We start from the raw sequence: 20,914 nt of genomic DNA, 5'->3' as shown, positions 1-20,914 counted from the left end.
ATCTCAGAGATGATTGCTGTGGATGTTTGGGTATATTGCATATCAATCGTTTCTCGATGCGTTTAGGTGCACGTATGGATCTTTTCCCATGCCATCAACAATTCGTTGAAAATATACTTTTTAGTATATCATATAGAGTATATCACATAGAGTTACCGTACGACCCTGCCCTTTCCCTACTGGCTGTATACCCAGTGCACCCGTGTATACAAATGTGCATCACATTTGTTTGTCAAGTAGATGTGCTGCAGTCTGTTTAACCATCTCCCTGGTGTTGCTTCTGGAAGTTATTTCCAGTTTTTCACTGTTTCAGGCTGTGCTATCGTTAAGGTCTGTGTATGTCCATTTTTATTCACACCACAGATTGTTTCCTTAGGACAGGCTCCTAGAAGTGGAACTTGCTGGGCCAGAATGTGCATGTTTTTAAGATTCTCTGTACACATTGCCAAGTTGCTTTCCAGAAAGGTCATGCAGCTTTCATGCAATCTCACCAGAAGTGTGTAAAGAAAGAGTGTCTTTTTTCATTACCTTCCCTAAAGGGAGCCTAGAGGATGCAGAGAGAGAAAGAGAGAGGTAGCCTGGTCCCTTCGGATGCCAGAGCTGGGTCTCAGCCTGTGCATTTTTCTTTCGGGCAGTAAGTGGGCGCCTGCTTAGGCAGCCAGGACAGTGCTGATTTGTGCTCTGGCCAGCCAAGGGTTCGGAGCCTGCCTGCGGGAGAGAACAGCCAGTTCAGGGATAATCCCTTGATATTGGCGCTCTGGTTCCAGTCTGGAGATTTTTATCAGGGCTGATTGCCAGTCCAGCACTGGGCTGGGGCAGCCAGCAGTCTGCTGAGCTGCCCAGGCAGGGTTCACTGAGCTTCCTGATTGGGCCCTCAGACCTCATTTCAAGGGGGAAAACATTCGAGAGTCTCTGTGTTGCTTTCTTCCAGTATACCCTGATAGAACAGGTGGCCGCTTTCTAACAGGCATTTTCCTGTTCAACGGGGAATGGAACTAAGTTGGAAGAATATATACTTCCCTGTGGGCTCCATATAGCCATTTACCTTTTGAATGAAAAAAAAAAAAATTTAGAGGCCGCAAAGCATTTTCTGTTTTTAAAAGTTGTTTATTTTTTTGTGGATCGTAGAAACAAATGTTTGCTTGTTCTTGCCCATTTGGGAAATAGTGTGCTGCTCTTTATTCTGAGCTGACGGCATAAACACAGGTCTGGAATGAATGGCCTATTCCTCCGGAATTAAGCTCCACTGGCGGTGGGAGGGGCTTACAGCTCTGAGCCTGGGACTCCCCTGAAGGCTTCAGAGGAAAGATGGTCTCCATCTCTCTTTCTGTTTCCCTTTCCTTTTTTTTTTCTCTCTCTCTCTCACTCCACATTTAAAATCTTTCCCTCCATGTTCATCTGTCTGTCTTTCTCTCTCTCTCTCACACGCTGCTTGGGAACCTCCATGTCCGTCTGTCTCTCTCTCTCTCTCTCTCTCACACACACGTGCACACATGCTGCTTGGGAACATCTACTGATGTGTTCTTGGTTTCTCTCTGGTGTTGTAGGAAGCCCTGATAAGGTTCCCTGAAGATTCCTACTGATTTTGGACTGTTCTTGAAAGGACACGTTTCCTGGCTCTCACCATTCCCAGGGGAGTGGGGCTCTCTTGAGCTGTACCCCTTGGGTGTGGAGGTGATAGGAAGAAACAGTTATGGGCCTGATGGTGAGGGTCTGACTGAGGAGGCTCACTGTTGATGGTTCCAGAACTTTCAGAAGAAAGTCTGATTAGCTCTACACATGAACCCGTGGGGTTAAATTCACCAAAGAGGGATGGGGGAGCTGTGCTACAATTCCCTGAGAAGAGAAAGAGTTTGTCTTTCAACAGGGACTATGGTTTCAGCGACCGGCTTTCCCTGCACCTGTTCTAGTCTGTTGCCAAATGCTAGTGATTCTCTCTCAGTCATTGCCTGCATTGCCCCCCTTCTCCATTGCGGCTGCCTCCTGGCTTGTCTAGTGCGGGCTTCCATTGCCATTTGCTTTGGACCGTTGCAGTGGTCTTCCAGTGGGCCGCACAACTCTCTCATTTCTGATTAGTCATACATCTGGCTGCCCAGTTAAACATTCTAAATGTTAGCTGATTATTTCACTTTCCTCATCAAATACCCTTCCATGGCTTCTCATTAGTTGAAAGGAAGACAAAAAGTCCAAATATTTTTTTCTTGGTGATCAGAGAACTCCATATTTCTTCCCTGTCTTCTCTCCCCTTTATGTCTCTGGGTACCAGCCCACAAAATTACTCCCTGCCCCTGCCTCACGTGGTAGTTCATTTTATCCTTTCTGCTTCCTTGTCTGTGCACTCGTAGGTCCCAGTGATTCTTCATAGCCTGGGGCTAAATCCTCCTCTTCCAGGATGCCCCAAACTAGAAGTAATCCCTCTCTCTCCTCTACCCAGTACCCTCCTCCCCCATTCCCTCTCCTAAAGCACTGAATTTTTGTACTTTCTGTTAGAGTTTCTTGACTGCTAGTCGTATGTCCACAGTCTTTGTAAGACTCTGATTCGCTGTTGAGTGCCCACCTTTCCAGGGTTTGGCGTCTTGCACATTCACATGGCAAATACGCGGCCACATCTGGTGAATAAAATGAACAAACGACCCGGGGTGTTCAGTGGTGTTGGGCCTCTCTTTTCACCCTGCTCTGTTTGCCCTCCCCTCCCCTGCACTGGTTCCTGCTGGTGAGCAACTCGCAGCCCAGGGACCACTTCACTTAAGCACTCGCATTTATTTCCAGGCACGTAGCAAGGGGGCAGCAGGTTAGTGATTCATGAGTAGGTGGAGAAGGTGAGTGCCTTGAGAGCTGCTGACTCAGCCACCAGCCGCCAACCTGGGGCTCCTCTGGGCGATGAATCAATGAGTGGATGGTATGAATGAACAGATGGTCACGGAGTCTCAGGGGACCTGGGTCTCCTGGATCTGTGCTTCCCAGCTTTACAAGTGCATGGCCCGGAGCCTCATGGGGAGTGCTGGAAGCCTCCATATAAACATGGCATGTTTTCCTGGAGAACCAGTTCTTTCTGAAGGTTTGGGAATAAATGTTCTTTAATATTCAATCACAGTTATCATGGGAGAAATGCAAATGTATTAAGAGATAAAATGTAACACTTTAAAGCAGCTTCCTGCCTGCTGAAGGCTTGCTTGAGGTCCCAACCCAGGATCCCCTTGGAAGGTGGGAGGTTGGTGCCCGCTCTTCTTGCCTTCAGGGGCTGTGCTGGAAAGTTTGCAAGGATCCGGGCTAGTTCAGTACCCCCCACCCCGCCTGTTGCTAGTTTCCCATCACTGCCTCCTCACCCTATGGCTGATCTGAAGCAGGGTGTATAGACTGTTTCTTGGAATTGCACAGAGCTGGGTTCAAATCCCTTCTGCTGTGTTGACATTGTATCCAGAGGGCGATGGGGGAAGGGATGCTCCCATTCTGTCTTTGCAGAGGAGAGATGTGAGTGCTAGAAACCATAAGACTGAACAGTACCTGTGGAATAAGGTGAAGTGTAAGCCCCTGGGGATCAGTGTGAGAAACACACTCTTTCAGGCAGGAGTATAACCAAAACAAGGGACATTTGGGAGCACTCCCACTGATGATGCTACCTGGCTGTACCCCCTTGTGGAGTGACCCTGCAGTGCACACCCCAGCAACCTGTGTTCCTGCCCCTCCCTGCAACATGCCCCCTTTCATCAGGATGAACATGGTTTAGCTGTGTGATCTTGGGCAAGTCATGTGTTCTCTCCTTCAGTGCCTGACTTTTTTTTTTAAATTTTTTAAATGTTTATTTATTTATTTTTTTTTTGAGAGAGAGAGAGAGAGAGAGAGAAAGAGAGAGCATGAGCATGAGAAAGAGAGAGAAAGGGGCAGAGAGAGGCAGACACAGAATCTGAAGCTCACTCTAGGCTCTGAGCTGTCAACACAGAGTCCGACATGGGGCTCGAACTCACGGACCATGAGATCATGACCTGAGCTGAAGTCGGACGCTTAACTGACGGAGCCACCCAGGCACCCCTGTGCCTGACTTGTTACATGAGGAAATGACATGCTCCAGAAGGTTGTTGTAATGACAACTACTGTAAGATGGGTTGCAAAGATTTTGGGTCTGATGCTTTGTGACCAATATGGCAAGGACTCCATTCTGTACTAGAGAACCCAACAGCATTTTGCAGTTCAAACATGGGAGTGGCCAGTTACTTGCTCCCTAGGGTTTCCAGAGAAGTAGTTTAAAGAATGCCAGCCCCATGCAGGCAGGGACGTGCCTGACTTGCCCTCATCTCCTTACCTGCTGGAATGGTGCTGGTACTTAGTAGGTCTTGGACCAGTGCCGGATGGCCGGATGCAGGAGGTAGATCCATTAAACACCTGACAGGAGACAAGCACCTGAGGATGTGCTCAGAATCTCTGAGAATGTTAGTTGCTAAAATATTGTGAATTTAAGGACCTCTTCAACTTGAGGTAAAGCTACCAGGCTTTTCTGGATCTTTCTTTAGGAGCCTAGAACTAAACTCTGGGTCACATGGAACGCCCCGGCTGGGTGGCATATGGATATGTCTAAGATAATAAGTGAAGTGACCTTTCTTTCCAAGTCACTGGTGCTAGAGGCGAGGTTAGTGTACTGTCTCTTTAAGGGATTGAACTGACTCTTTGAGCCTTGGAAGAAAGAAAGGGAAAACCTTGACGTGTATTAAAACAGTGTTGGAGGGGATTGAGAAGTCAGTCTGTGGGAAGCCTGCCATGATTCTTCTCCAGGTAGATTGCTTTACCTGGGCCAGTAATTAGTCTTAGTTATGAGGTCTTCCCCTGTTTACTAGTGAATTACTGTCACACGAGTTGTACATTGCCTTTGCTATGTTTTGCTCATATGACTTGAGCATACTTCTCCAACAGACTTAACACCCCTAGATATGACGTGTCTTTTGTGCCTTTGCGTAAACTGTATATTCATTGCTTCAAAAAAAAAAATAGACATTGATTCCTAAGATGAAGAGGTGATAGTTTGACCTTTAAAGTACCCTCGTATACTTCTCAGGGATTCTTGAGGTGGCGAGGTTAGTTTTTGTTTGGAAGGTGGATTTTATTATTACACCTTTAAACCAAGAAGTTTGTTACCACCCCACTCTCCATCTCTGACCTAGAGGGTTTAGAGTTACTGTATCTGCAACATTTTTGCCCCAAAGTGTATGATTTATCTGCATTTCTTTGACAGTGTTACCAAGTGGTCTCGGACAAATCAAACTAAATTGAACAGTGTGTATTATGCACTAATGCTATTTACCATCATCATTATCATTTTTTTATTATAGGGACTTCAATTTGGTATCTGTTGGGGGTACTTGGAACTTTACACAAGTAACCTCATTCAATCCTTGCAAGAACCTAGGAGGAAGGTGTCATTGCTGTTTTAGCTTAGAGGGTTCAAGTGGCTGTCCACAGGTGGGTGAGTGGGAGTGGTGACATTAGACCTGGACGAGGTGAGAGTTCAGGCTTTGCCATCAGACAGCCCAAGTCCTTCTCTTGATGTCCGTGGGGTGTGAGAAGCATAGTGGGTGGTGCTGTCTCCTAGACCAGATAGAGCTGGGAGTCTGAGGACCAGCCAGATGGTCTATACTAAGCCGGAAACTGATTCCTCTAGGGCTAAGATGAAGTTCCGAGGGATGGCGTCCTGGAGGAGAGCGCCCTGGAGGGGCCCGAAATGTGGAAGCTTTGGGGTAGGAGGAGGGGCAGGTGTGTAGGGTGAAAGCAGTAACCTGAGAAAGGATTCAGAGGTTATTGGCTCAGTGTTCTGGGCTCAGTCTCCCCACCGTCCTGGGCACGTTTAACTGTGAATGAAGCGATGCGAGATTCATCGTCTCCATGGAAGAAAAGTGCTGGAGAGAAGAGGCATTCCTGGTATCAGGAGCACAATTTTCAGTGGAGTATCAAGTAGAAACTGCTTTTTCTGTGGTTTTTTTCTCTCTTCCCAGTTACTGTGGCTGCTGTGTTTCACGGCAACTTGATGTCATAGAAAGATTCTTTTGGTGCCCTCAGATGTCCTCAGTGTGTTTTCGTCCTTTCTGCTAGGTTTTCTGCTCTCTGACCTTGGGGTTGCCCCAAGCCTCCCTGTGCCTCATGAATCTCACCTGGCAGAGGAGGGGTTACACCGGTTGATTTCCTTGGGCACTTGTAGCTCTGAAGCGCTTGAGCATATGATCTAATCATGATGACACATAGAACAGTGGAATTACTGCCACATCTCAAATTTGAATGACATCTTTATGAGTGAAGAAATTGTCTCCTGCCTCCTGGGACATTTTCATTTCGCTGGGACACACCTGACTCCAGTCTGCCTAGGGATACAGAGAATTTGCTACGTGGCCCAAGGCCTCTGCCTGCTCCTGCTCCCTCCCGCCCGGGGTAGCGGTGCCTGTTTGGTACCTGAAGGCCGAGTCCTGGGACATGCCTGGGGCTCCCCTGTGTGCTTGCTTTCTCTCCTCTGCAGAGACTAGGGCCTGGGGTCTGGGTCTGCCTCTGCCCAGCTCTGCAGACTCTCCAGGAGGGGGAGGTGGAATAGGGCCCGGAGGCAGGGAGGGAGGGTGGTGTGGGCGGGGGGGGGAAGAGGCCCCGAATGACAGGCTCAGTGACTCACAGAGCCTCTGCTCCAGCCCGAGAGAGAGTCCGGGAGGGGTTTGTGTCAGTGCCTCATGCAGCTGGGTGGGAACCAACCCCGAGATGCATAGATTCATTGTCAGGGGTGGCAGTCCTCCCTGGGCACAGGAGTGGACACCGAGCTGGGGTGGGGGGCAAAGAGCAGCGCGGTCCGAGGTGGGACCTGTTGTGCATCCCTGGATCAAAGTGAGAGCCGTCCACGAGTGCTTAGGCCGCAGGCACTGTGGGTGCCTTACAGGAGTGATCTCATTCTCTCCTCACAGCCCTACCAAGAGGGAGGCATTCTTCTTCTTCTCAGTTGGTGGATGATGAATCTGAGGCCCAGAGGGGTTAAGCATCTTGTCTGAAGTCACCCAGCAGTGACTAACCAGGGCCTTGAGAGCCTATGGGCTGAATCACTGCATCCTTGGCATGGAACCTGCCTCAGAATCACCTGCAGGGCTGGGCCCCACCCCCTAGTTTCTGATTCTGGTTGGGTCTGGGATGGGCCTGAGAATGTGCATTTCTATTCAGTTCCCTGGTGATGCTGATGCGGGGGGGGGGGGGGGGGGGGCAGGGCCACACTTTGAGAACCACTGTTCTATCCTCACATCTCCCCCATCCCAGGCTCCTTCCCCATGAAACAAGAGGGATGGAGTCTCCTGCCACGAATGCCGTTCTTCTAATTACTCCTAATTATGGTTAGTTTTGGCCAATTTAATTTATGAAAGAGCAGTGCAGTTTGACAAACTCTACTTTTGCTACTGTGTTTTTGTCCTTGTCTCTTTATTTTTGAAAATTTGCCGTTGGGGCGCCTGGCTGGCTCAGTCAGTGGAGCATGTGACTCTTGATCTCAGGGTTGTGAGTTCAAGCCCTACACTGGGCACAGAGATTACTTAGAAAGAAAACCAAAAGAAAATTTGCTGCCCTCTGTTTTGAGCTGCTATCTTAGTGCATAAAGTCCTTGACTTTTAGATATCTACTTTGGATTTTACTCCTTAGCAACACAAAATCTCCTGAATTGTCCGATGTCTTTCATCTTGACTTTCTCTTGATCTGGATACCAATGCCTCCAGCCCGGCATCATCTCTACTGTGTGTATGTGTGTTACATGTATATGCATTTGTTATTCTGAAAGCAAATGTATTTTGACCCTCTGGCTTTCTTCTGCTTTTTATGTTTCTTGGCAGTCTCTTTTGTCTTGCGATGATGAACCATTTTCAAATTTAATTTTATATTTTCCTCTGATACATCAGAAGGTTAGCTGTATCGTTGTTGCTTCTCAGGTATTTAAAATATTCTTCATCCTTGGGGCGCCTGGGTGGCTCAGTCGGTTGAGCGTCCGACTTCGGCTCAGGTCATGATCTCGTGGTTCGTGGGTTCGAGCCTCGTGTCTGGCTCTGTGCTGATGGCTCAGAGCCTGGAGCCTGCTTGGGATTCTGTGTCTCCCTCTCTCTCTGCCCCTCCCCTGCTCATGCTCTGTCTCACTCTGTCTCTCAAAAATAAATAAATGTTAGAAAAATTTTTTAAATATTCTTCATCCGTCTTTTGCTGATGGTTAATGTACAGAGTGAAACAGCAGCTCTTGGCTCTCTACCACGTAAGGTAAGTGACAGTAAGTCTTCCCTCTTCTTATTCCTCTACTCCTATAATAGTACAATCATATTTTTATTATATCTTCTGGTATTTTAAGCCTCTACTTAATGTATTACTGCATTACTACTCTACTAAATGTATTACTGCATTTTATCGTTTTTACATTGTATCTTCTCTTTAGAAAAGTTTAATTTTTAATTTTTATTTTAATTTTGATATGTCCCAATTGTAACAATTATTGAGACCTAATGGGTCTTCATGTTCATTGCCAGATCTTTATTACCAGGGGCCTTCCCTATTATTGAATTCTTTACTTTGATTAATGTCTTTCCTGTAAATATGAAAAGCCTAACACCTATGGAAGCTTTCTGAAACATCTGTTCTGACTTATTGCACTTTGTTTCCCCTAATGTCAAGGACAGCTTGGCCCTGTTGGCTGAGGTTTGCCGGGGAGCAGTTGGCGACCAGCCTGAGTTTTCTCCCTTCCGTGGGTCATCTGCCACCTTCTTCACCGTGAAATAAATAAATACATATGTATCCATTTGGTCATCAGTGAGCCTTTTGATCTTCAGACGTGGGTGTGTCTTCGGTGTTGGAAACTTTTCTTGGCTTTTCATAATTTTTCGGTTATTTTTTTTCTGAACTGGCGGCCTGCCCTCGCTAACTGTTATCTTTTTGTATAGCCCAAGGTCTTAGATGTCACAGCATTTGTGCTTGTGTCTTTCTTCCTCTTCATTTTGGGAGTGCTTTTTAAATTTGTCCTTCACAACACACCTTGTTTCAGAGATAAGGTCTTTTGGCTTTGATTGCAGACAAGGAGTAGATGGTGTCTCGGTGCTTCAGCTATCCTCAGAGTTCTCTTTTAGTGAGTATGTGCTGTGCTGTAGGCACTGTGCTAAGCATTTTGTGTGCATTACCTCTGAGGAGACTTAGAACAAGTCTGAGAGGCCTGTGGTTTGAGTGTCTTCAGTCTACAGATTGGGAAGCAGGTGCTGAGGGCGACTGAGCTCTACTCAGCCTCACCCAGATAGTGAGCGCTGGGGCCAGGGTTCAGGGCCAGCGCTTTCACAACAGAGCCCATGCCCTTGGCCATGATGATACGCTGTCTTTCCAAGCCGTGATTCTTTTCCAATCTCTTCTTCACTTTGAGGGCTGTATTCTCTGCTCTCTGTGTTTAAGAGCGCTTCCACAGGTCTGGTGGGAGGTTTATTATGCTTTTCATCTGTGAATGTGGACAGTGTTTGCCTATAAACAGGAAGGATCAGTTCTTCTGGGTCCCCATGCCGTCCACCGCACTGCCCGTAGAATGCTCCTCCTCCTGGCTCTTACAGCAGATCATTGGTTGATGAAACGAAGTCTTACATGACCCAGCAAACTGTAAGGCAGGGCAAGTGAGCTCCTACCATGAGGACTTCCAGAAGGGAAACTTAATCCCCATGATATTTCTTCCCTGAATTTGGTGAACCCATTGCACGGTGAGCCAACTGTTTGCATCTGGCTGGCTGTTTGACCTGGCCACCATGCCAGGTACAAGCTGTGCTTGGACCTGTCCTTCCTGGAGCTGCCACCTGCCGCATCAGGGACAAGTTCCTGCCCCCAGCCAGTTTTCTTCTTGGTGTACCTGCCATGTGATTCCTGGGGCTTCCCGTGGCGGCTGCTGACACACGCTGTTGTCGCTCCCCGGTGACAAGAGGGAGCCAGGTGTGCTCAGCATCTCTGCCCCATGCTGGGCTCACTGTCCCGTTCTGTCCTCCTGATCTTGGCGGCTCTGACGTGCAGCTCCTCTGCGACCTCCATTTCTTATTGCGTGTTCTTTCTGCCACTTCTCACAAAGCAAGGCTCTCCCAGGGGCCTCATGGCCTTCTCTCTGTCTTCATCATATTTTCTTTAGACATTCTTTTAGGTCGCTGGCACAGGAATGGCACCTGTTCCTAGCTTCCCACTGCAGGTTTGCCAGGCCTGCTGTACTCTTTTGCTTGTGACAATAGGAATCCGGGCAGGAAGTCGTTACAAGCCTGTGCGCATGTCGCCATGGTGACTCATAAATGGACAGATCCCTCCAAAGCCAGTGGCAGGACTTTTGTCTCTCCACTGCCCAGGCTCCTGAGGGTGGGGATGGGGGTAACTCACCACCTCTTCCTGCTGGTGGCACCTCCCACTTTCTACATTTCTCCCCACCTCAGATCTCAAGTCTTAGCAGGGGAGGACTGGGGCCCCTGGATTTGACATTGAGTTGGATGAACCATTGCAGCTTCAGACTCTATGACTCTGGTGGCCCAGGTCAGGTTTCTAAACTAAGCTCTCAGGAGATGAGAGACTTTGTAATACAGAGTGGGTCCTCTACTACTGTAATCCTTATTCATCACATGGTTTAGGCTGGGAACTCAGGTTTTAGAAGACTGTCTGGAGGTCTGGAACTCAGAGGTGGACACAATAATGTGGCACTGATTCACTGTCAGAAGGTGAGAGACGCAGTGTCAGGGATAGGTTGGGTATGTGAGCTCACTCACCCTCAACCAGCGTGGACTCAGGGTATCACTTCCAAGTCCATCTGTGTCTGGTGCTAGGCACAGTCACATCCTTGAAGTTTACTTGATGGACAGTCACTAAGGTAGTTGACACTCTAGAGGCATCAAATGTGGTTTGCAAACAACGTTACTCCCAGGCTAAGAATGATGATCCCATTGGACTTTGATTATTCATAAATGACAGTTGATAATAAGGCACGCTCTGTTTCAGAAAACTCATTAAGGGGGGGCGGGCCACAGAGTTTTTCCAATGAGAGCTAGGACGGAAAACCAAGAGAGGACACATTCAGCTGAGTGGTTAATCCCCCAGGCGAGTGTGAGGTTTGCTTCCTGAGATGTTGCTTGCTCCCATGCATTGGCTTCTACAAAGACCTTGGAGGACACTGATGTTTTCATCTGCATTGCCAGTGGAGTAGATGGTGATTTCCTAGTGAGAGTACAGGAAGAGCAAGGTTGGGTGGGAGGCTGGTGAGGGAGGGGGACAGGAAGCGTGAGGAGGGGAGGACAAGGAGTTGAACTTTGGAGAGGTTGGGTTTGAGGTACTCATGGGATACTGGGTAAAGACAGCCAGTAGACTGTAGGGGTGGAGAGAATATTTCCATGGTGTTGCAGGGGGTGACAGCAGGCCTCTGCTTAGCTCTGTGTCTTGGGAAACTCACATAACCTTTCAGAGCTTCAGTTACCTTACCTATAAAATTGGAATGTTTGTAACTTGCTCATGGTGCTGTTGTGAAATCAAGTAAGTCAATAAGCGTGGTGTTGCGGGTCTGACAGGGTACTCAAAATCTCTTCCTAGAAGGGTGCTTTTTCTGGAACATTCTGTGTAGCATTCATGAGGTGCTCTCCCATCTGGAAGGCCTGTCCCCTGGTGAGGAGGACCTTGATTAGAAAGATGACGGTTGGATAGGATTTTCTTGTCAGTGAGGTGGTAAGGAAGGGTCTGGGGTCCAGGATGGTACTGAAGGCTGGCCAGGGTGTGCAGTGAGATGATTCGAGGGCCCTGGGGTCAAGGAAGAAGAGGTGGGCAAGAGATTCCTCAGGCAATCTTCGTTGGAGATGAAGAGTGTCCACACCCGTGGAAGCCTTCTGCCTCCTTCTGAGGCTGGGGCTTTTCTGCCTCCAGAGAGTGCTCTGCTTCTTTATCAGACTGATTTTCACTGAGAACCTCTGGCCACCTTGGTGCAAGTGCGTGTCGCAGGCAGGATGACTTCCAGAGACTGGCAGCCTTCTGTGAGAAACCACAGGGAGTGAGGCAGAGGCCGCTCGGGAAGATGTTTGTCTCCAGTCTGAGGGTCTCCTTTTTGCCTCTGCGGAGTGTAGGGCTCCTTTGCTCCTGTGCCCACCCCTTGGGCCTGGGGCCAGAGCACTGCCACCTGTGTCCACGTATGCCAGCCTCTGAAACAGCAGCCTTGACTTGGGCTCCAAGCATGCTTCCTTGCCGGTGTCTCAGGGGGACATTCCAGGAACGATGCTTGGGGAGTTTGCATTTTCTCCTTTCATGAATGTGACAATGGCCTGAGAAGTCAAGGAAGCTCAACTAACTTTCTCACTGGTGCACATCACCAGGGGTGCAAAGGGCAGCGGGGTGGGCCACATTCTGTTTTCTGGGGCTATAGAGCAGGATGGGTCTTGTTAGGGATGACACTTGATGGTAGGGTTCAAGGTCGGGCTGCAGCATGCCGGAGGGGCAGTGAAGGGAGCCTGACCTTAGTTAGACCAACTGGCAAGGAGTCCATCTCAGTGAATGGAGACACGAGGCACAAAGGCTGGGGCTGGGCTGGAGCCAGGAAGTCCTTTCAGATGTCTAGCCTACTTCTCGGGACTCTGCCCCAGTATAGGAGCAATGCTAGGAATTCCAACTTGACTGTTTTTTTTTAAATTTTAATCAAAAAACTTTTAATGTTTATTTATTTTTGAGAGAGGTAGAGGGAGAATGCGAGCAGGGGAGAGGGCAGAGAGAGAGGGAGACACAGAATCTGAAGCAGGGTCCAGGCTCTGAGCCATCAGCACAGAGCCTGATGCGGGGCTCGAACTCATGAACCATGAAATCATGACCTGAGACGAAGTCGGACGCTTAACTGACTGAGCCACCCAGGTGCCCCCCAACTTGGCTTTCTTAAAAAAAAAAAACTTGTTTTTTCTTTGCGGAACCCAAGTATTATAGGTTGAATTATGTCCCCTGAAACGATACTGAAATACTAGCCCCATGTCTCTATAAATGTGACGTATTTAGGAAATAGCATCTGCAGATGATCAAGGTGAGGTGAGGTCATTGGGGCCGGCCCTACTTCAATATGACTGGTGTCCTTATAAAAAGGGGAAATTTGAACGCAGATGGGCACACAGGAGGACGCCGTGTGAAGACGATGGCGGAGGCTGGGGTGAGGCATCCATAAAGCTAAGGAATGCCGAGGACTGCCAGCAAACCATCGGCAGCTAAGGGGGAGGCACAGAACACATCCTCTCTCACAGCCCTTAGAAGCATCTGACACTGTTGACACCTTGATCTCAGACTCTGGCCCCCAGAACTGTGAGACATTATGTTTCTGTGGTTTAAGACCCCTAGTTTGTGATACTTTGTCATGATAGCTCTTGGCAAATGAGTATACCACACTTTCCAGATCCCATTTTCCCACTTCCTGGAAAACTGCTCCCACTGATGTCAAAGGACTGTGTGTATGACCATCTGAGCCCGAGGAGGCCACCAGTGGTAAGTGCAAGCTGCTCTCTGATCTGCAGAGAATCCAGTGAGCTCCTGTGTTCACAGGCTGCCTCTGGGACTTTGTTCCCCATTTCCTCCCCATGCACCTGCCTGGCCAGCCCCTGCTGCACCCCCTGTGGGGCCGGGTGGCAGTCGGAGCTGCCCCTGCCAGGGAATGTGTGTGTCAAGCCCAACCAGGCAGCCGGGCTGGACTCCTTCTGCGCAGCCTCACTGAGGAATGTCCCCAGCACCCATCCTGCCCTTGGCCCTAAGCCCTAAGGGTAAGGAAGACGAGGTCCTTGTCATTGGGTCGCTCACGGTCTGTTTGGTGAGATGCGCAGACTGAACAGAAACCACCTTTTATTTTATTTATTTATTTATTTATTTATTTATTTATTTATTTTTTATTTTAATTTTTTAAAAAATAATTTACATCCAAATTAGTTAGCATATAGTGCAACAATGATTTCAGGAGTAGATTCCTTAGTGCCCCTTACCCATTTAGCCCATGCCCCCTCCCAAAACCCCTCTAGTAACCCTCAGTTTGTTCTCCATATTTATGAGTCTCTTCTCTTTTGTCCCCCTCCCTGTTTTTATATGATTTTTGTTTCCCTTCTCTTATGTTCATCTGTTCTGTCTCTTAAAGTCCTCATATGAGTGAAGTCATATGATATTTGTCTTTCTCTGACTGACTAATTTCACTTAGCATAATACTCTCTAGTTCCATCCATGTAGTTGCAAGTGGCAATATTTCATTCTTTTTGATTGGCGAGTAATACTCCATTTGTGTGTGTGTGTGTGTGTGTGTGTGTGTGTGTGTGTGTGTGTATACACACACACCACATCTTCTTTATCCATTCATCCATCAATGGACATTTGGGCTCCTTCCATACTTTGGCTGTTGTTGATAGTGCTGCTATAAACATGGGGGTGCATGTGTCCCTTTGAAACAGCACACCTGTATCCCTTGGATAGATACCTAGTAGTGCAATTGCTGGGTCGTAGGGTAGTTCTATTTTTAGTTTTTTGAGGGACCTCCATACTGTTTTCCAGAGTGGCTGCACCAGCTTGCATTCCTACCAACAATGCAAAAGAGATCCTCTTTCTCCGCATCCTCGCCAACATCTGTTGTTGCCTGAGTTATTAATGCTAACCATTCTGACAGGTGTAAGGTGGTATCTCATTGTGGTTTTGATTTGTATTTCCCTGATGATGAGCAAAGTCGAGCATTTTTTCATGTGTTGGTTGGCCCTCTGGATATCTTCTTTGGAGAAGTGTCTATTCATGTCTGTTGCCCATTTCTTCACTGGATTATTTGTTTTTTGGGTGTTGAGTTTGATACGTTCTTTATAGATTTTGGATACTAACCCTTTATCTGATATGTCGTTTGCAAATATCTTCTCCCATTCTGTCTGTTGCCTTTTAGTGTTGCTGATTGTTTCCTTCGCTGTGCAGAAAGAAGCTTTTTATTTTGATGAGGTCCCAGTAGTTCATTTTTGCTTTTGTTTCCTTTGCCTCCGGAGACGTGTTGAGTAAAAAGTTGCTGCGGCTAAGATCAAAGAAGAAACCACCTTTTAAAGTCAAGTGCAACGTGGTGAGTTTCTGCGGTGTTCAGAGTCCTCTGCAATGGTTATCCTGTTCCACTGAGTGGCACGGTCAGTTGTAGATTTACCCCCCGGCCAGTGGTTATTACCTTTGGAATGTTTGAGTCCACCCCCTTTATATTACTTCCAACTCCCAGAAGGCAAAGACCTCTCCCTGTCCTGTTCACCTGGCATGGGGGAAGCCAGCCTTTGCCTAGGGCTTGTCATTTTTTGGCCGCATTCTGCAGGCCTGCGTGGGATGTTCCATCAGTTCATCCTTATTGTGCGGGGGAGGAAACCAAGACTCTGGAGTGGAGTGATTTGCTCAATGTTACACAAGCAGAGCTAGACCAGGGGTCCCCTGGCACGTGGTAGGACCATAGGAAGTGTGGTAACTTCATAGACACCATATCAGTGTTCTGTGTTTAATGGCACCTTCAGTGTTCCGTAGGGGCCAATCTTGTGTCCTCAGCTAAGACAGTGAGCCATCAGGGACAGGGATCACCTCTTTCCTGCAGCCCCCGGGCTCTCAGCCCCAGCTTGGGCACACATTCCCCTCCTGTGCTGATTGACGAGCATGGTGTTAAACGTGTGGCCTTTTGCGGGCAACTCGAGGAGGGCGATGAGCTTTATAAATCTGCCTGGTGCCTAAAATTGAACCACACACATAATTCACTGACACGTACTTTGCTCATTCGGGCTTGCATTCTCTCTGCCATCCTGCCTCCAGCTCACGCTTGACGCCTTATGGTTTTGGACTTCGCCAGCACACAGTGGCACGTCCGGCTTGTCCCAGATTCCTGACCTTTAGGCCTTGGGTCCCCATGGGCAGCTTACTGCTATCCGAACACCAGGGCCTGGCCCTCAGTGAGGCTTCATCAAGTGTTCTGCTGCTTTTCCTCTGCTTTCGAAGCACCGTGCCTGCCTGGGGGTGGGTGGAAATGGGGGTGATAAACTAGGGCACCCTGGGATGGGGAAGGGCTCCTGATCTGCAGCCAGGGTTCCCCATTTAGAGAGACTTGCCAGAAACCTGGAGTTGTTATTGAGTCCATTTAAAGGGCCTGATCCAGGGCCAGGAACTTCGGGGAATGTGAAGACACAATCACTGTTTCCAGAGGCTATACAGGCAGCAGAGGATTCTAGTTAAAACTTGGATTTATATTTAACTACCAGTTCAGATCCCCAGTTACTAGCTTTGACCTTAGGCAAATGATTTCATTTTTCTTAATTTAATTTCTTTGTAAACTTCTACGAGGTTTTCATGAGCATTAATGTAGTGCATGGCACGTTTCAGGTACCCAGTAAATATTAGCTTAAAACACTGGCCCCTCCACCTCCACTGTATTGAGAAGAGCTGACCCGCAGACCGTGCCTCCTGTGAAATGCCTGGGAGGCACTTTACTGGCATTAGCAGATTTCATCTTCCCAGGATCCGGGAAAGACTGAGGCACAGACTGGTTGCAAGGAGCTGTTTGAAGTTCAAGGTATAGAGCTGGGGTTTGGTGTAGGCAGTCCAGCCCCTGATCTGTACCTTTAATTGCCATGCTACATGGCCTTGCTTAGACCCACTTATGAAATCTTGGACCACTTCCAGGTACCTCAGTTTCCTCGTCTTTAGAATTGGAATGATGAGGGTGCCAGCTAGGACCCTTAGGAGAATCCCTTGAGCTTTGTGAAGGGCTTAGCAGGCAGGATGCCTGGCACATCATAAATAGTCAGTCAATGACAGCAATTTCTTGATAGGGAACACATGTGCACAGGTGACCAACAGTGCAAGCTACACGAGGCAGAATGCCAACAAGGCTATACAGCTCTTTTATTATAGGTGTTTAGAGTGTAGAGCTCAGCATGGGCTGATTAGGAGAGATGGGGAGGGGGTGGCCCAAGGGAGGAGGGCAGTTTGGACAATGGGGAGGAGGTGGGAAAGTGGAGGGTGAGGAGGCTGGGTGCCAGCATGGTTGGGACAGTTGGGGATGTTAGGTGTGGGGTTTGACCTGTGGGCGGTAGGGAGATACTGAGGGACGGCAGGCTCACGGGGATTGCTTCAGAGTCTTCTGGCCTGTTAGAGGCATGGCTGTCACAGACAGGAGGGACTTCTCATTCATTCGAATCCAGCTGCCCATCCCTGGTAAACAGAGCAGTAGTCACAAAGGAAGGGACCAGCTGGACACACAGGATGCTTGCCCAGTCCTTCCATCTGCTATCCCAGGGGGCTAGACCTGGACCCTGCACAAATCCAAGGCCCCGAGTTTATTGACTTTCAGCTGCTGTTTGTGTCACAAATGCCTGTCCCACAAGGGGCATTAAAAATAACCCAGTGGCTAATAGCATTTCTCAAAATAACTGCTTGCAAAGTGCGTTGCTGGAGCGAATGGCTACTAAAATTAGACTCCTGGAGCGTGTGTGTGTGTGTGTGTGTGTGTGTGTGTGTGTGTGTGTATGCGTGTATGCATGTGCATGTGCGTTAGTGTGACTTTTAGACCCATCTCCCCCAAGGTGAGGCCCACAGTTTGTGCCCTTTTGTTCTCTGGCTCCTTCTGTCGTCATTGGGTGTCCCAGAGCTGTGGTTACCTCTCATCCCTGCAATGCCCTGTTCTATCCCCCAGTCCTTGGCAAATTGGGGCAGCTGTTGCCCTACATTGCCCAGTTGTGCTGCCCCAAAGAGCAGGATTTTGAAGAATCTTGGGGGGTGGGGTGGCCTCATTGTCGCAGTGGCCTCATTCCTTGGTGTGCCAGGTAATAATAGCACGCCGTGGGGGGAATCTCACTCAGCCTGCTGTCCAAGGGGGAAACTGGGCCATGGAGCAGTGAGGCAGCCCCACTCAAGGTGCCCTAGTAACTGAGGGCACGGACACATGATTTGCCAGCCGTCGTTCCAGGTCGAGTCTCTAGAATTCTTCAGTGGTCTTCTGTGACAGTCCGTTGGGCCACCAGACAACTGGGTCAGTCAAGCCCAATCAATTCTCCATTCACTCATAACAGAAAAGGGAATGTGGGGATCCTTAGAACAAGTTACAAAAACAAAGTGAGTCAGCACTGGAGGGGGTAGGGAATTTGGATGCAGGACAAACAGAATCTGAGAGCCAGAATTTGGTTTTCCCTTGGGTAATGACTCGCACGGAAAGAGGTGGGCCCCAGCGTCCCCATCTTTGACATGGAGGAACATTCAGTGATTCATTAGTGTGTGTTTATTGAACAGCTACTGTGGGGCTGACTCTGTCGTAGGCTCTGGAGTTACAGTGAGAGGTGCAAGGTAAGAGCAAGCTCAGGACGCACAAGCCAGTGGTGACCCCCGAGGGCCTGGTGTTCTGTGTGGCCCAAGGGAAGAAATGCGTCCTCTGTACATTAGCTACATCCCTTTGCTTATTGGCCTTGAATTGCCCCTAGAGATTTAGGTTCTGGAGAGGAAAGCCTGTGAATTTTTTTTTACCTGCAATGGAGGCCCAGGAAGAAGTGAATTTCCCATTCCCTGGGGGACTGCATGTGGCGGAAGTGTGTATAGTGGAAAGATCATAGGCCCTGGAGTCAGGTGGACTCTGTGACCTTTGACAAATTGCTTACCCTCTCTGAACCTGTTTCGTCAGCTGCTAAATGTGAATCAGCGTAGCACGGACATCCAAGGGCTGTTGTGAAAATTAAAAGACATAATCGATCCAATCCAAAGAGCCTAGTGTTACATCAGTATCAAATTAATAAAAACTGTGTTTGCCTGGGAAGTTTCAGTAGTCATTGCTTTCAGTCAGGGTGACGGTAATTTCATTTTTGAGTATTATTAAGTCATTGCTGTCTGTATGGCCATCAAAAACCTAGAGTCACTTGCTGGAAACCAGTTAGGCCAATTTCTTTTCTTTCTTTTTTTAATCTTTATTTATTTTTGAGAGAGAGACAGAGTGTGAGCAGGGGAGGAGCAGAGAGAGAGGGAGACACAGAATCCCAAGCAGGCTCCAGGCCCCGAGCTGTCAGCACAGAGCCCGACGCGGGGCTCGAACCCATGAACCGCGAGATCATGACCTGAGCCGAAGTCGGACGCTCAACCGACTGAGCCACCCAGGTGCCCCAAGTGAGGCCAATTTCTAATGCTAGAGTCAGGGTGAGGGGGGGATACAGTTTGAAAAGTTTACATGTATTCAGACCTTGATAAGTCACATCCTATGGCACATTCTTTTTGGGCACTGAGTGTTCAAGAAGAATCTTTTCCTCAACCCCCCATGTAAAGTTGGCAGGACCCTAGACATCAGGCCAGACTGTCTTCTAACCCAGTGATTCTTGGCCAGGCATGGCTTGCTCCTCCCCTGGGATGTTACTAGTATCTAGTAGGCGGAGGGCAGGGGTGCTGCTAAATATCCTATAATGCACCGGGTGCCCCCACAACAAAGAACTGTCTAGATCTAGTCAGGGCTGTGAAGCCCTCATCTGAAGATGAGGAAACCGAGCTCTGGTTGGGGAATTGACTTGCTAAGGTCACCTGCACATCCAAGCTAGAGCCGGGACCCAAAACTGAGTTGACTGATCAGAGATCAGGCCCTTTTCTAATGTACCTTGATGCCTTCATCTCATTGTGTGAAGCAAATCATTAACTTTAGTCAAATTACTGAGCTCTTACTCTACGCTTGATCACTTTCATGGCATTTTGTCTTGTCATCTCCTGAGTTCTGCTCTGGGAAAGCCAGGTTTTCCTATTCCAGGCTTGCGGATACAGAGGGTTGTTAGATTTGGCAAATAGAAATAGAGGATACCCAGTTACGTTTGAATTTCAGATAAATAAGACATAGTTTTTAAGTTTAAGTATGGCCTCTGCAATATTTGGGGCATGCTATTTCAATACATTATTTCTTGCTCATCTGAAATTCAGATGGAATGGGGCATCCTGCTTTTGACCCTGAAACCTTTTAGTCTCTACCTGCTGCCCTGAGATCACAGGCCACGGGACCTTTCCACTCCTACTCGAGGCTTCCGGCATTACTCATAGGCCCTCTGCCTGGAGGGCAAAGGTGGAAAGGGGCAGGTGGCTCTGAGAGTTGAGCAGGCATCCCTAACTCCTGGTCCACAGGTGTCTGGGAGAGACTGGCCATCCATTCTGGGTTAAAGAACCTGTAAGCTGAGAGGGTGGTCGAGCTGTCCCTTTTTTTTTTTTTTTTAATTTTTTTTTTTTTCAACATTTATTTATTTTTGGGACAGAGAGACAGAGCACGAACGGGGGAGGGGCAGAGAGAGAGGGAGACACAGAATTGGAAACAGGCTCCAGGCTCCGAGCCATCAGCCCAGAGCCTGACGCGGGGCTCGAACCCACGGGAGCTGTCCCTTTTTTATAACTTCAGCTGAAGTGTCAACAAGTGAGCTATGTCCCTGGAACACCAGGTTCGGGGAGAGGTCTGGCAACTTTGCCGCTAAATTAGGAGCAGTGTCCTTTCCATCTCGCTGGCTTCCAGAGAATACTGCTACCTGGGCCTGAGGAGCACCTGGGCTGCAGCTATGCTCCAGCACCTTCCAGGACTAAGTACTGTCCTTGCATGGTCCCTGGCTCTGGGCCTGCCCTTGGGGCTGGGGCTGGGCAGCTGCAGTTAACTCATGGGGAGAGGACGAGGGCAGGGGATGATGCACCCACAGCACTGCCTCTGAGCCAGTGGGCCTGGCCACTGGAAACCCCTTTGTTAACAAGCGAGGCGAGAAGGGGATGCTGGCCTGGCTGCTCTGCCCTCTGAGCCTCACCCTGCCCTGCCCCCTTTGGCAGCCTGCTACTTTGCTAGTCTGGACACGGGCTCCAGAGCGGTTCGAAGTCAGGTGCTGACAGCCCATGTGGAGGGTGGTGCTGTCGCCCTGCCCCACTCCTTCCACGAAGCTCACCCCCTGCCAAGGTCCAGGCT

The 20,914-nt window shown here is 48.7% G+C and overlaps 1 protein-coding gene across 24 annotated transcripts in view; it reads left to right on the top strand.

The window, feature by feature from the left end:
• The window catches only part of KCNMA1 (potassium calcium-activated channel subfamily M alpha 1), a 739,980-nt gene that overhangs the window by 123,651 nt on the left and 595,415 nt on the right, over positions 1 to 20,914 (top strand). The window lies entirely within an intron of this gene.

This window comes from Puma concolor, chromosome D2 (genome assembly GCF_028749965.1).
Source record: "Puma concolor isolate L17-30 chromosome D2, mPumCon1.1.hap2, whole genome shotgun sequence".
NCBI lineage: Eukaryota > Metazoa > Chordata > Mammalia > Carnivora > Felidae > Puma > Puma concolor.
Note: the sequence above shows the minus strand (reverse complement) of the source record. Positions and strands in the feature narration are given on the sequence as shown.